The sequence below is a fragment of the Triticum dicoccoides genome, chromosome 6A (assembly GCF_002162155.2).
Source record: "Triticum dicoccoides isolate Atlit2015 ecotype Zavitan chromosome 6A, WEW_v2.0, whole genome shotgun sequence".
NCBI lineage: Eukaryota > Viridiplantae > Streptophyta > Magnoliopsida > Poales > Poaceae > Triticum > Triticum dicoccoides.
Genome location: NC_041390.1, coordinates 538,416,300 through 538,431,409, shown reverse-complemented (window position 1 = coordinate 538,431,409; position 15,110 = coordinate 538,416,300).

Below are 15,110 nucleotides of genomic sequence, written 5' to 3'. Positions count from 1 at the left end.
ACTGACGATGTTTTCAGCAGAATTGCCATGGTGTTATTTAAGTGCAGAAACAAAAGTTCTCGGAATGACCTGCAACTTCACGGAGATTATTTTTGGAAATAATAAAAAATATTGGCAAAAGATCAAGACAAGGGGGCTCACACCCTAGCCACGAGGGTGGGGGCGCGCCTGCCCCCCTGGGTGCGCCCCCTACCTCGTGGACCCCCTGGAGCTCCTCCGACCTCAACTCCAACTCCATATATTCGTGTTCGGAGAGAGAAAAATCAGAGAGAAAGATTCATCGCGTTTTACGATACGGAGCCACCGCCAAGCCCTAAACTCTCTCGGGAGGGCTGGTTTGGAGTCCGTTCAGGGCTCCGGAGAGGGGAATCCATCGCCATTGTCATCATCAACCATCCTCCATCACCAATTTCATGATGCTCACCGCCGTACGTGAGTAATTCCATCGTAGGCTTGCTGGACGGTGATGGGTTGTGTGAGATTTATCATGTAATCGAGTTAGTTTTGTTAGGGTTCGATTCCTAGTATCCACTATGTTCTGAGATTGATGTTGCTATGACTTTGCTATGCTTAATGCTTGTCACTAGGGCCTGAGTGCCATGATTTCAAATATGAACCTATTATGTTTTCATGAATATATGTGAGTTCTTGATCCTATATATCTTGCAAGTCTATAGTCACCTACTATGCGTTATGATCCGGCAACCCCGAAGTGACAATAATCGGGACCACTTCCCGTGATGACCATAGTTTGAGGAGTTCATGTATTCACTATGTATTAATCCTTTGGTCTGGTACTCTATTAAAAGGAGGCCTTAATATCCCTTAGTTTCCGCTAGGACCCCGCTGCCACAGGAGGGTAGGACAAAAGATGTCATGCAAGTTCTTTTCCATAAGCACGTATGACTATATTCGGAATACATGCCTACATTACATTAATGAATTGGAGCTAGTTCTGTGTCACCCTAGGTTATGACTGTTACATGATGAACTGCATCCGGCATAATTCTCTATCACCGATCCATTGCCTACGAGCTTTCGATATATTGTTCTTCGCTTATTTACTTTTTCGTTGCTACTGTTATCATCATACAAAATACCAAAAACATTACTTTTTCTATCGTTACCACTACTATCATATTACTTTGCTACTAAATACTTTGCTGCAGATATTAAGTTTCCAGGTGTGGTTGAATTGACAACTCAGCTGCTAATACTTGAGAATATTCTTTGGCTCCCCTTGTGTCGAATCAATAAATTTGGGTTGAATACTCTACCCTCGAAAACTGTTGCGATCCCCTATACTTGTGGGTTATCAAGACTATTTTCTGGCGCCGTTGCCGGGGAGCATAGCTCTATTCTTTGAGTCACTTGGGATTTATATCTGCTTATCATTATGAAGAACTTGAGAGATACAAAAACCAAGATTTATCCCTCAACTACGAGGGGAGGTAAGGAACTGCCATCTAGCTCTGCACTTGATTCACCTTCTGTTTTCAGTAAGCTTGTGACACCTAAACCTGCTTCTGCTATTAATTCTGATATGTCGCATATTATTGATGATGCCACTTCTGCTATGCATGATACTTATGATGAAACTGCTTCTATGCTTGATACAACTGTGCCACTTGGTGAATTTCTTGATGAACAACTTGCTAGGGCTAGAGAGAATGAAATTATTGAAACTGATAATACTGATGAAAGTGATTATGAAGGCTCTCCTAATAAATATGAATTACATGTTGTGCCTGAGGGCTATGTTATGGATGAAGAAACTAAAAGAGACTTTCTTGCTTGCAATGATAGAAGTGATCTTAAGAAATTATTAGCTAAGCTTAAATAAAAAACTTTGAATGCTAGAATGAAATATGATCCTGCTTATGCTACTTCACCTATCTTTGTTGCTGATAAGGATTATGAATTCTCTATTGATCCTGATATAATTACTTTGGTTGAATCTGATCCTTTTTATGGCTATGAATCTGAAACTGTTGTGGCACATCTTACTAAATTAAAAGATATAGCTACCCTGTTCACTAATGATGAGAGAACTCGCTAATTTTATATCCTTAAAATATTTCCGTTCTCATTAAAGGGTGATGCTAAGATATGGTTTAATTCTCTTGATCCTGGTTGTGTGCGTAGTCCCCTGGATATGATTTATTACTTCTCTGCTAAATATTTCCCTGCTCATAAGAAACAAGCTGCCTTAAGGGATATATATAATTTTGTGCAAATTGAAGAAGAGAGTCTCCCACAAGCTTGGGGGAGGCTTCTCCAATTACTTAATGCTTTGCCTGATCATCCTCTTAAGAAAAATGAAATACTTGATATCTTTTATAATGGACTAACCGATGCTTCCAGAGATTACGTGGATAGTTGTGTTGGTTCTGTTTTCAGGGAAACAACACCGGATGAAGCTGAAATTCTATTGAATAATATGTTGACAAATGAAAATAATTGGACACTTCCTGAGCCAACTCCTGTGCCTATTCCTAAACCAACTCCGAAGAAAAGGGGTGTTCTATTTCTCAGTCCTGAAGATATGCAAGAGGCAAAGAAATCCATGAAAGAAAAGGGTATTAAAGCTGAAGATGTTAAGAATTTACCTCCTATTGAAGAAATACATGGTCTTAATTTACCGCCTGTTGAAGAAATATACGGTTTTAATCCATCACCTATTGAAGAAACACATGGTCTTGATAACCCGACACAGGTAGTAAAGGTAAATTCTCTCTATAGATATGATAAAGCTGAAATCCCATTTACTAAGTTTGCTAGCCCATGCTTAGATGAGTTTGATAAATTTATGGTTAAGCAAGAAGACTTCAATGCTTATTTTGGTAGAGAATTAAAACGCAATGCTGATATGCTTGAACACTTGGGTGATTATATGGCTAATGTCAAAGGTGAACTTAAACTTATTAGTAAACATGCTTCTATGGTTACCACTCAAGTAGAACAAGTACTTAAAGCTCAAATGATTTGCTCAATGAATTGAATAGTAAGAATAAGGACTATGTTGTTAGAGTGGCTACTAGAACTGGTAAAATGACTTAGGAACCTTTGTATCCTGAAGGCCACCCTAAGAGAATTGAGCAAGATTCTCAGAGAAATAATATAGATGCACCTAGTCCTTCTAAAAGGAAGAAAAAGAAAAATGAAAGGACTTTGCATGCTTCTAGTGAACATGTTATTGAAACACCTGAGAATCCAAATGATATTTCTATTTCTGATGCTGAAACACAATATGGTAATGAACATGAAACTAGTGATAATGTAAATGATAATGTTCATGATGATGCTCAACCTAGCAATGATAATGATATAGAAATTGAATCTGCTGTTGGTCTTGATAACCCACAATCAAAGAATCAATGTTATGATAAGAAAGACTTTGTTGCTAGGAAACACTGTAAGGAAAGAGAGCCTTGGGTTCAAAAACCCATGCCTTTTCCTCCCAACCCATCCAAGAAAAAGGATGATGAGGATTTTGAGCGCTTTGCTGAAATAATTAGACCTATCTTTTTGTGTATGCGATTAACTGATATGCTTAAAATGAATCCTTATGCTAAATATATGAAAGAAATTGTTACTAATAAAAGAAAGATACCGGAAGCTGAAATTTCCACCATGCTTGCTAATTATACTTTTAAGGGTGGAATAGCAAAGAAATTAGGAGATCCAGGAGTGCCAACTATACCATGCTCCATTAAAAGAAACTATGTTAAAACTGCTTTATGTGATCTTGGAGCTGGTGTTAGTGTTATGCATCTCTCTTTATATCGTAGACTTGATTTGAATAAGTTGACACCTACTGAAATATCTTTGCAAATGGCTGATAAATCAACTGCTATACCTGTCGGTATTTGTGAGGATGTGCCTGTTGTGGTTGCAAATGTTACTATTTTAACGGACTTTGTTATTCTTGATATTCCCGAGGACGATAGTATGTCTATTATTCTTGGAAGACCCTTTTTGAATACTGCAGGGGCTGCTATTGATTGCACCAAAGGCAATGTCACTTTTCATGTTAATGGTAATGAGCATATGGTACACTTTCTGAGGAAACAACCTCAAGTCCACAGTATCAATTCTATTGGAAAAATTCCATCGATTATTTTTGGAGGTTTTGAATTTCCTCTTCCTACTGTCAAGAAGAAATATGATATTCTTATTGTTGGGGATGTGCATATCCCCGTTGAGGTAACCTAGTGTTATTCGAAAATTCTCCGGTTCCATGTTATTCGGAATGAGTTTGTTAACAAGACTTGATCAACCTTGTTAATGGATTCCTTTTGATGATCATGAGATGGATGAAGTTAGAAAACACAACTCTCTGTACTCTCTTTCTATTTTCTGTTATTTATATTAAATAAAGCAAAAATAGTAATTTCTGTCTGTTTTCTGATTATCCGTGCAATATAAAAATACCCCGAAAATAAAAGTTCTCCAAATGCCCTGAAATTTAAATATGATTTTTTCTGGAATATTTGAGAATATTTGGCACTGAGAACACAGCAGGGGGGCATCCACCTGGCCACGAGGGTGGAGGGCGTGCCCTACCCCCCTGGGCGCGCCCCCTGCCTCGTGGGCCCATGGTGGCCCTCCTCCACTTATTCCTGCACCCACACACCCTTCTTCCTGCCACAAACACCATTATCCAGCTCAAGCACGAGTTCTAGCTCATTTTGCTGCGATTTTCGATCTCCTTGCTCAAAGCACCTCTCACAAAACTGCTTTGGGGGATTGTTCCTTGGTATGTGACTCCTCCATTGGTCCAGTTAATTTTTGTTCTAATGCTTTATTCATTGCATATTTTTGCTGCTTAGGTGACCCTGTTCTTGAGCTTGCATGTCAAATTTATATGGTTCCAAGTAGTTCTAATGCATGATATAGGCTCTATGCACTTGTAGGAGTAGTTGCTATCAATTTTGTTGAGTTTGGTTCACTTTTATTTTGAAGTTACTAAAAATTTCAGAAATTTTTCAGAGGAAGAAATATGTTTAGGAAAATGTACCAAGGTGGTTCTTCAAGGAAACAAGGACCCAGGCTTGCAATGTGTGACGCTGATGATGAGTCACCAAGGGACGCTCCAGTGCGGCCTTGTGAATGGCCTTCAGAGGACTTCATGGACCGAGCAGGAATTAAGGAAGAATTTAACGCATATTTGCATAACGCTGATCTTGTGAGCTTCGAGGCAGAAAAGTACCGTCAGTACCACTATCTCACTAGTTCCTTTGTGATGAGGTTTGAATTTTCATCTTCACACAATTCTCAAACTGTCTTGTTTGATCTTTATGAAAATTCTTATACTATGGACTTAGAGGATTTTACCACTGCTTCCAAACTTCCACAATGGGGTAGTACTAGGGAACCTCGCAAATCTCAGTTTAGAGATTTTCTTGCTAGTATAACTGTGTGGGAATCTAGAGATATGACACAAGCTACCATAGGGAGCATTCATTTTCCTTCTATACATTATTTTGCTCTCTTCATAGGTAGATGCATTAATGGTAAAGATGAAGCATGTCACATGTGTGTCCCTGACCTCGGTATTCTTAGGAGTGCCATGTTAGGAGATAAATCTTATAATTTGGGAGCCATTATTGCACGTAGGTTGCATCTTAATAGATTTGATGGAGATTTCTTTGGTGGAATTTATGCAACCCGCATAGCTAATTTTCTTGGTATAACCATATGTGAGGATGATATTGAGTTGCCCCCTACTTATTTGGATTATGAGGCTATGGTTCGTCATCAGTTTATTGAGAGGAACGACCAGTTCCTCCAGTACCGACTAATCTTTGACAGATGACGCACCTATCATGCTGCTCTCCCTACTTCTACTTTCTTTGACTTTCAGGCAAAAGGGAGATATTTTATAACCAGAGAGGAGGCTGAAGAGTATAAGAGGAGGGCTGAGATAGCTCGCCTCCAAGCTGCAGCCCATGATGCAATGACTGCTGCAACTCAGTACAACCCCAACTACAACTTTGGATATCCGCCAGGCCATCCGTGGCATTAGACCAACTTAGGCCAAAAGCCTAAGCTTGGGGGAGTACGTATTTTCCATCGACATTACATTCATGTTCAGACACTCATTGCTAGTTGTCGGTGCTCATACTTTTTCATTGTGATATCCATGCTAGTTTATTTTCTCTTTTTATGCTTTCTTCTTGTGTGTTTAATAAACCTTAAGAAAAACCAAAAAAAATTAGTTGTAGTTTTTAGCTAGTTTTAATTTCCATGCTTATAGTAGTAATTAAAAAGAAAACCCAAAAAGATTTCATGTTCTTCTTTTTGCTTGTTGGGAGCTTTCCCGTGTAAATAGTTTTATTTCTTTTCTTTTCTTTGGGGGTCGATAGGAGAAGACCATGATTAAATTGTTAAAGTTGCTCTTATATGCTTTATTGTTGATCTGACAAAAGAGCCCATATTACCTTGTCTTTTCCTGTTTATTGAATGCTTGCAGATTCCAGCTTAGTCCAATGCACGTGCACTATTATTATTATTCACATCATTCGGTCGTGCAAGTGAAAGGCAATTATGACGATATATGATGGACTGATTGAGATGGCAGAAGCTGGTATGAACTCGACCTATCCTGTTTTTGTAAATATGATTAGTTCATCGTTCCTGATTCAGCCTATTATGAATAAACATGTTTGCGATGACAATTAGAGATCATAGTTTCTTATGCCATGCTTAATTATCATAGTTTCTTATGCCATGCTTAATTAGATAGGAGCTTATAATGGTTTACCTTGCGTGCCAACATGCTATTAAAATGGTTGTGATGTGGTATGGTGGGGTGGTATCCTCCTCTGAATGATTTAAGTGACTTGACTTGGCACATGTTCACGCATGTAGTTGAAACAAAATCAACATAGCATTGATGATATTTATGTTCATGGTGGATTATATCCTACTCATGCTTGCACTCAATGTTCACTAATTTTAATGCATGTTCATGGCTGTTATCGCTCTCTAGTTGGTCGCTTCCGAGTCTTTTGCTAGCCTTTGCCTGTACTAAGCGGGAATACTGCTTGTGCATCCAATCCCATAAACCCCAAAGTTGTTCCATATGAGTCCACCATACCTACCTATATACGGAATCTACCTGTCGTTCCAAGTAAATTTGTATGTGCCAAACTCTAAACCTTGAAATAAACATTCTATTTTGTATGCTCGAATAGCTCATGTATCAACTAGGGTTGTCTGTATCTTCCATGTTAGGCGGGTAATTCTCAAGAGGAGTTGACTCCGCTCCTCACTCACAAGAAAATGGCTGGTCACCGAGATGCCCAGTCCCATGCTTTATGCAAATCAAATCAAAATAATTGCAAACAAAACTCCCCCGGGACTGTTGTTAGTTGGAGGCACTCGTTGTTTTGAGCAAGCCATGGATTGATGCTTGTTGGTGGAGGGGGAGTATGAACTTTACCATTCTGTTTGGGAACCGCCTATAATGTGTGTAGCATGGAAGATATCGCCATCTCTTGGTTGTTATGTTGACAATGAAAGTATACCGCTCAAAATATTATTCACCTCTATTTCAAAACCGAGCTCTGGCACCTCTACAAATCCCTGCTTCCCTCTACGAAGGGCCTATCTATTTACTTTTATGTTGAGTCATCCTCCTCTTATTAAAAAGCACCCGCTGGAGAGCATCACTGTCATTTGCATTCATTATTGTTAGTTTACATTGAGTATGACTTGACTGGATCTCTTTTACCATGAATTACAATGTCTAGTCAGTCCTTGGTCTTTAAAGGTGCTCTGCATTTATGTTTTGCGGTCTAAGAAAGGGCTAGCGAGATACCATCTCATTATATCATATTATGATTGTTTTGAGAAAGTGTTGTCATCCGAGATTTATTATTATTTCTCGCTAGTTGATTATGCCATTGATATGAGTAAACGTGAGACCTAGGAGTTATTGTGAATATGGTTACTTCATAATCTTTGCTGAAAACTTGAATGCTGGCTTTACATATTTACAAGAACAAGAGCACACAGAGTTTGTAAAAGTTTTTCTTTATCACTTTTAGTTTATCAACTGAATTGCTTGAGGACAAGCAAAGGTTTAAGCTTGGGGGAGTTGGTACGTCTCCGTCGTATCTACTTTTCCAAACACTTTTGCCCTTGTTTTGGACTCTAGCTTGCATGATTTGAATGGAACTAACCTGGACTGACGCTGTTTTCAGCAGAATTGCCATGGTGTTATTTATGTGCAAAAACAAAAGTTCTCGGAATGACCTGAAACTTCACGAAGATTATTTTGGGAAATAATAAAAAATACTGGAAAAAGATCAAGACCAGGGGGCCCACACCCTAGCCACGAGGGTGGGGGCGCGTCTGCCCCCTGGGCGCACCCCCTACCTCGTGGGCCCCCTGGAGCTCCTCCGACCTCAACTCCAACTCTATATATTCGTGTTCGGAGAGAGAAAAATTAGAGAGAAAGATTCATCGCGTTTTACGATACGGAGCCGCTGCCAAGCCCTAAACTCTCTCGGGGGGCTGATCTGGAGTCCGTTTGGGGCTCCGGAGATGGGAATCCGTCGCCATCGTCATCATCAACCATCCTCCATCACCAATTTCATTATGCTCACCGCCGTGCGTGAGTAATTCCATCGTAGGCTTGCTGGACGGTGATGGGTTGGGTGAGATTTATCATGTAATCGAGTTAGTTTTGTTAGGGTTCGATTCCTAGTATCCACTATGTTCTGAGATTGATGTTGCTATGACTTTGCTATGCTTAATGCTTGTCACTAGGGCCTGAGTGCCATGATTTCAGATATGAACCTATTATGTTTTCATGAATATATGTGAGTTCTTGATCCTATATATCTTGCAAGTCTATAGTCACCTACTATGTGTTATGATCCAGCAACCCCGAAGTGACAATAATCGGGACCACTTCCGGTGATGACCGTAGTTTGAGGAGTTCATGTATTCACTATGTGTTAATGCTTTGGTCCAGTACTCTATTAAAAGGAGGCCTTAATATCCCTTAGTTTCTGCTAGGACCCCGCTGCCACGGGAGGGTAGGACAAAAGATGTCATGCAAGTTCTTTTCCATAAGCACGTATGACTATATTCGGAATACATGCCTACATTACATTGATGAATTGGAGCTAGTTCTGTGTCACCCTAGTTTATGACTGTTACATGATGAACCACATCCGGCATAATTCTCTAATTGCCTACGAGCTTTCCATATATTGTTCTTCGCTTATTTACTTTTCCGTCGCTATTGTTATCATCACTACAAAATACCAAAAACATTACTTTTGCTATCGTTACCATTACTATCATATTACTTTGCTACTAAATACTTTTTTGCAGATATTAAGTTTCCAGGTGTGGTTGAATTGACAACTTAGCTGCTAATACTTGAGAATATTCTTTGGCTCCCCTTATGTCGAATCAATAAATTTGGGTTGAATACTCTACCCTCGAAAACTGTTGCGATCCCCTATACTTGTGGGTTATCAGTGGCTTTTGTGGCAACATGAGTGGCATGGCGGTGGATTTGGTGGCAACATGAGTGGCATGGGTGGTGGCTTTCGTGGCAACATGGGTGAAAATGGAGGTGGCTTCCGCGGCAACATAAATTGCATGGGAGGTGGCTTCGATGGCAACATGACCGGAATGGAGGTGGCTTTAGCGGCAATATGAGTGGTATGGGAAGTGGCTTTGGCGGCAAGATGAGCATGGAAGGTGGCAATGAAGGTGCTTTCTGTGGAGTTTGCGGCAACAAGACTTCAACTCATGAAAACATTAACAAAGAAGCCATTTATGATATATGATGGTCATACCATCATCCACAATGACGCTAGTGACAACCGAGAGGATGAACATTGCGTGATATGTTTGATGTTTATGTGCATTTCAATTTGTTGTACCGAGAACTTTGTTTGATACAATGCACTTTTCGTTGTAGGATTTCAAACTTTGATTGATATGATGCACTTTTGTTGGTAGAAATCTGATATTTGAATGTTCAAATGCAGTTGTACAGCAGCTGCGTGGCCATTGATACTTCCATTTTGGATCATGCTTTTATATCGATATTTATTGCATTATGGGTTGTTATTACACATTATGTCACAATACTGCCTATTCTCTCTTATTTTACAAGGTTTACATAAAGAGGGAGAATGCCGGCAGCTGGGATTCTGGGCTGGAAAAGGAGCAAATATTAGAGACCTATTCTGCACAGCTCCAAAAGTCCTGAAACTTCACGGAAGTCATTTTCAGAATATATAAAAAATACTAAGCGCAAGAAGTTCCGGAGGGGGCACACCCTGCCCACAAGGGTGGGGGCGCGCCCCCTGCCTCGTGGGCCCCCTGGTGGCCCTATGATGCCCATATTCTGCTATATGGAGTCTTTTGATGAGGAAAAAATCATAGGCCAGCTTACGGGACGAGACTCCGCCGCCACGAGGCGGAACCTTGGTGGAATCAATCTAGGGCTCCGGCGGAGCTGTTCTGCCAGGGAAACTTCCCTCCAGGAAGGGGAAATCATCGCCATAGTCATCACCAACGATCCTCTCATCGGGAGGGGGTCAATCTCCATCAACATCTTCACCAGCACCATCTCCTCTCAAACCCTAGTTCATCTCTTGTATCCAATTCTTGTCTCCAAGTCTGGGATTGGTACCTGTGGGTTGCTAGTAGTGTTAATTACTCCTTGTAGTTGATGCTAGTTGGCTTATTTGGTGGAAGATCATATGTTCAGATCCTATATGCACATTAATACCCCTCTGATTATGAACATGAATATGCTTTGTGAGTAGTTACGTTTGTTCCTGAGGACATGGGAGAAGTCTTGCTATTAGTAGTCATGTGAATTTGGTATTCGTTCGATATTTTGATGAGATGTATGTTGTCTCTCCTCTAGTGGTGTTATGTGAACGTCGACTACATGACACTTCACCATTATTTGGGCCTAGAGGAAGGCATTGGGAAGTAACAAGTATATGATGGGTTGCTAGAGTGACAGAAGCTTAAACCCTAGTTTATGCGTTGCTTCGTAAGGGGCTGATTTGGATCCATATGTTTCATGCTATGGTTAGGTTTACCTTAATACTTTTGTTGTAGTTGCGGATGCTCGAAATAGAGGTTAATCATAAGTGGGATTCTTGTACAAGTAAGGGCAGTACCCAAGCACCGGTCCACCCACATACCAAATTATCAAAGTACTAAATGCGAATCATATGATCGTGATGAAACCTAGCTTGACGATAATTCCCATGTGTCCTCGGGAGCGCTTTTCTCTATATAAGAATTTGTCCAGGCTTGTCCTTTGCTAAAAAAAGGATTGGGCCACCTTGCTGCACTTTATTTACTTTTGTTACTTGTTGTTCGTTACCAATTATCTTATCACAAAACTATCTGTCACCTATAATTTCAGTGCTTGTGGAGAATACCTTGCTGAAAACCGCTTATCATTTCCTTATGCTCCTCATTGGGTTTGACACTCTTACTTATCAAAAGGATTATGATAGATCCTCTATACTTTTGGATCATCAAGACTCTTTTCTGGCGCCCTTGCCAAGGAGTGAAGCGCCTTTGGTAGGTGGAATTTGGTAAGGAAAAATTTATATAGTGTGCTAAAATTTACTGTCACTTGTTACTATGGAAAGTAATCCTATGAGGGGCTTGTTCGGGGTATCTTCACCCCGACCAGTAGAGCAAAGAGTTGCTCCTCAACCTATTGAACCTACTGAAAATGAAAATGTCTACTTTGAAATTCCTTCGGGTATGATAGAATAACTGCTAGCTAATCCTTTTGCAGGAGACGGAACAATGCATCCTGATGAGCACCTAATATATGTGGATGAAGTTTGTGGATTATTTAAGCTTGCAGGTGTGCCCGATGATGTAATTAAGAAGAAGGTCTTCCCTTTATCTTTGAAGGGAGATGCATTGACATGGTATGGGTTATCTGATGATATGGGATCATGGAACTACAAATGATTGAAATTGGAATTTCATCAAAAGTTTTATCCTATGCATCATGTTCATCGTGATCGCAATTATATATATAATTTTTGGCCTTGCTAAGGAGAAAGCATCGCTCAAGCTTGGGGGAGGCTTAAATCAATGTTATACTCATGCCCCAATCATGAGCTTCCAAGAGAAATAATTATTCAAATTTTATATGCTCGGCTTTCTGATAACAATCGCACCATGCTCGATATTTCTTGTGCTGGCTCTTTTATGATGAATACTATTGAATTCAAATGGGATTTATTGGAAAGAATTAAACGCAACTCTGAAGATTGGGACCTCGATGAAGGTAAGGAGTCAGGTATGACACCTAAGTTTGATTGTGTTAAATCTTTTATGGATACCAATGTTTTCCGTAAATTTAGCACTAAACATGGACTTGACTCTGAAATAGTAGCTTCTTTCTGTGAATCTTTTGCTACTCATATTGATCTCCCTAAAGAGAAGTGATTTAAATAGCATCCTCCCATAGAAGTAAAAGTAGTTGCACCTATTAAAGTTGAAGAAAAGACTGTCACTTATAATGATCCTATTATTCCTACTACTTATGTTGAGAAACCATCTTTTCCTGTTAGGATAAAAGATCATGCTAAAGCTTCAACTGTGGTTCGTAAAAGCAATATTAGAACCTATACACCTCCTGAGCAAGTTAAAGTTGAACCTAATATTGCTATTGTTAAGGATCTCTTGGCTGATAATATTGATGGGCATGTTATTTATTTCTGTGATGAAACTGCTATAATTGCTAAACCTTGTGCTAAAGATAAACATAGACCTTTGGTAGGCATGCCTGTTATTTCTGTTAAAATAGGAGATTGTTGTTATCATGGCTTATGTGATATGGGTGCCAGTGCTAGTGCTATACCTCATGACTTATACAAAGAAATTATGCATGATATTGCACCTGCTGAGATAGAAGATATTGATGTCACAATTAAACTTGCTAATAGAGATACTATTTCACCAATTGGAATTGTTAGAGATGTTGAAGTCTTGTGTGGAAAAACTAAATATCCTGCTGATTTTCTTGTTCTTGGTTCCCCACAAGATTGCGAAAAGGATGTTGTTACTATTGGTTTAGGTGATATGTCTCATGAGTTTAATTTCTCTAAATTTCATACACAACACCGTGAAGAGGAATTGCCTAGTAAAGATGAAATTATTAGTCTATTTCTATTGCCGTGCCTCCTAGTGATCCTTTAGAACAGTATTTGCTAGACCATGAAAATGGTATGTTTATGAATGAAAGAAGGGAAATAGATGAAGTATTCTTTAAACAGGAACCCATCCTGAAACACAATTTGCTTGTCGAAATCCTAGGGGATCCTCCTCCACCCAAGGGTGATCCCGTGTTTGAGCTCAAACCATTACCTGATACTCTTAAATATGCTTATCTTGATGAGAAAAAGATATATCATGTTATTATTAGTGCTAACCTTTCAGAGCATGAAGAAGAGAGATTATTGAAAACTCTGAAGAAGCACCGTCCAGCCACTGGATATACTCTCGATGATCTTAAGGGCATTAGTCCCACACTATGTCAACACAAAATAGATTTGGAGAAAGATGTCAAACCAGTTCATGATCACCAACGATGGCTGAATCCTAAGATGAAAGAAGTGGTAAGAAAGGAAATTCCAAAGCTCCTTGAGGCAGGTATAATTTATCCCGTTGCTGATAGTCAGTGGGTAAGTCCTGTCCATTGTGTCCCTAAAAAGGGAGGTTGTACTGCCGTTCCTAATGATAAAGATGAATTGATTCCGCAAAGAATTATTACTGGTTATAGGATGGTAATTGATTTCCGCAAATTAAATAAGGCTACTAAAAAATATCATTGCCCCTTACCTTTTATTGATCAAATGCTAGAAAGATTATCCAAACATACACATTTTTTCTGTCTAGATGGTTATTCTGGTTTCTCTCAAATACCTGTGTCAGCTGATGATCAATCTAAGACCACTTTTACTTGCCCGTTCGGTACTTTTGCTTATAGAAGAATGTCTTTTGGTTTATGTAATGCACCTGCTACCTTCCAAAGATGCATGATGGCTATATTCTCTGACTTTTGTGAAAAGATTTGTGAGGTTTTCATGGAGGATTTCTCCGTCTATGGATCCTCTTTTGATGATTGCATAAGCAACCTTGATCAACTTTTGCAGAGATGTACAGAAACTAACCTTGTCTTGAATTGAGGGAAGTGCCACTTTATGGTTAATGAAGGTATTGTCTTGGGGCATAAAGTTTCTGAAAGAGGTATTGAAGTTGATAAAGCTAAGGTTGATGCTATTGAAAAGATGCCATGTCCCAAGGACATCAAAGGTATAAGAAGTTTCCTTGGTCACGCCGGTTTTTATAGGAGGTTCATTAAGGACTTCTCAAAAATTTCTCGGCCTCTAACTAATTTATTAAAAAAATATACCATTTGTTTTTTATGATGATTGCGTAGAAGCATTTGAAATACTTAAGAAAGCATTAATCTCTGCACCTATTGTTCAGCCACCTGATTGGAATTTACCCTTTGAAATTATGTGTGATGCTAGTGATTATGCCGTAGGTGATGTTCTAGGGCAAAGATTTGATAAGAAATTAAATGTTATTCAATATGCTAGTAAAACTCTAGACAATGCTTAGAGAAATTATGCTACTACTGAAAAAGAATTTTTTGTAGTTGTATTCTCTTGTGATAAGTTCAGACCTTATATTGTTGATTCTAAAGTAACTATTCACATGGATCATGCTGCTATTAAATATCTTATGGTAAAGAAAGATGCTAAACCTAGACTTATTAGATGGGTTCTCTTGCTACAAGAATTTGATTTGCATATTATTGATAGAAAAGGAGCTGAGAACCCCGTTGCAGACAACTTGTCTAGGCTAGAGAATGTTCTTGATGACCCACTACCTATTGATGATAGCTTTCCTAATGAACAACTAAATGTCATAAATGCTTCTCGTACTGCTCCATGGTATGCTGATTATGCTAATTATATTGTTGCTAAATTTATACCACCTAGTTTCACATACCAGCAAAAGAAAAAGGTTTTCTATGATTTGAGACGTTACTTTTGGGATGACCCACATCTTTATAA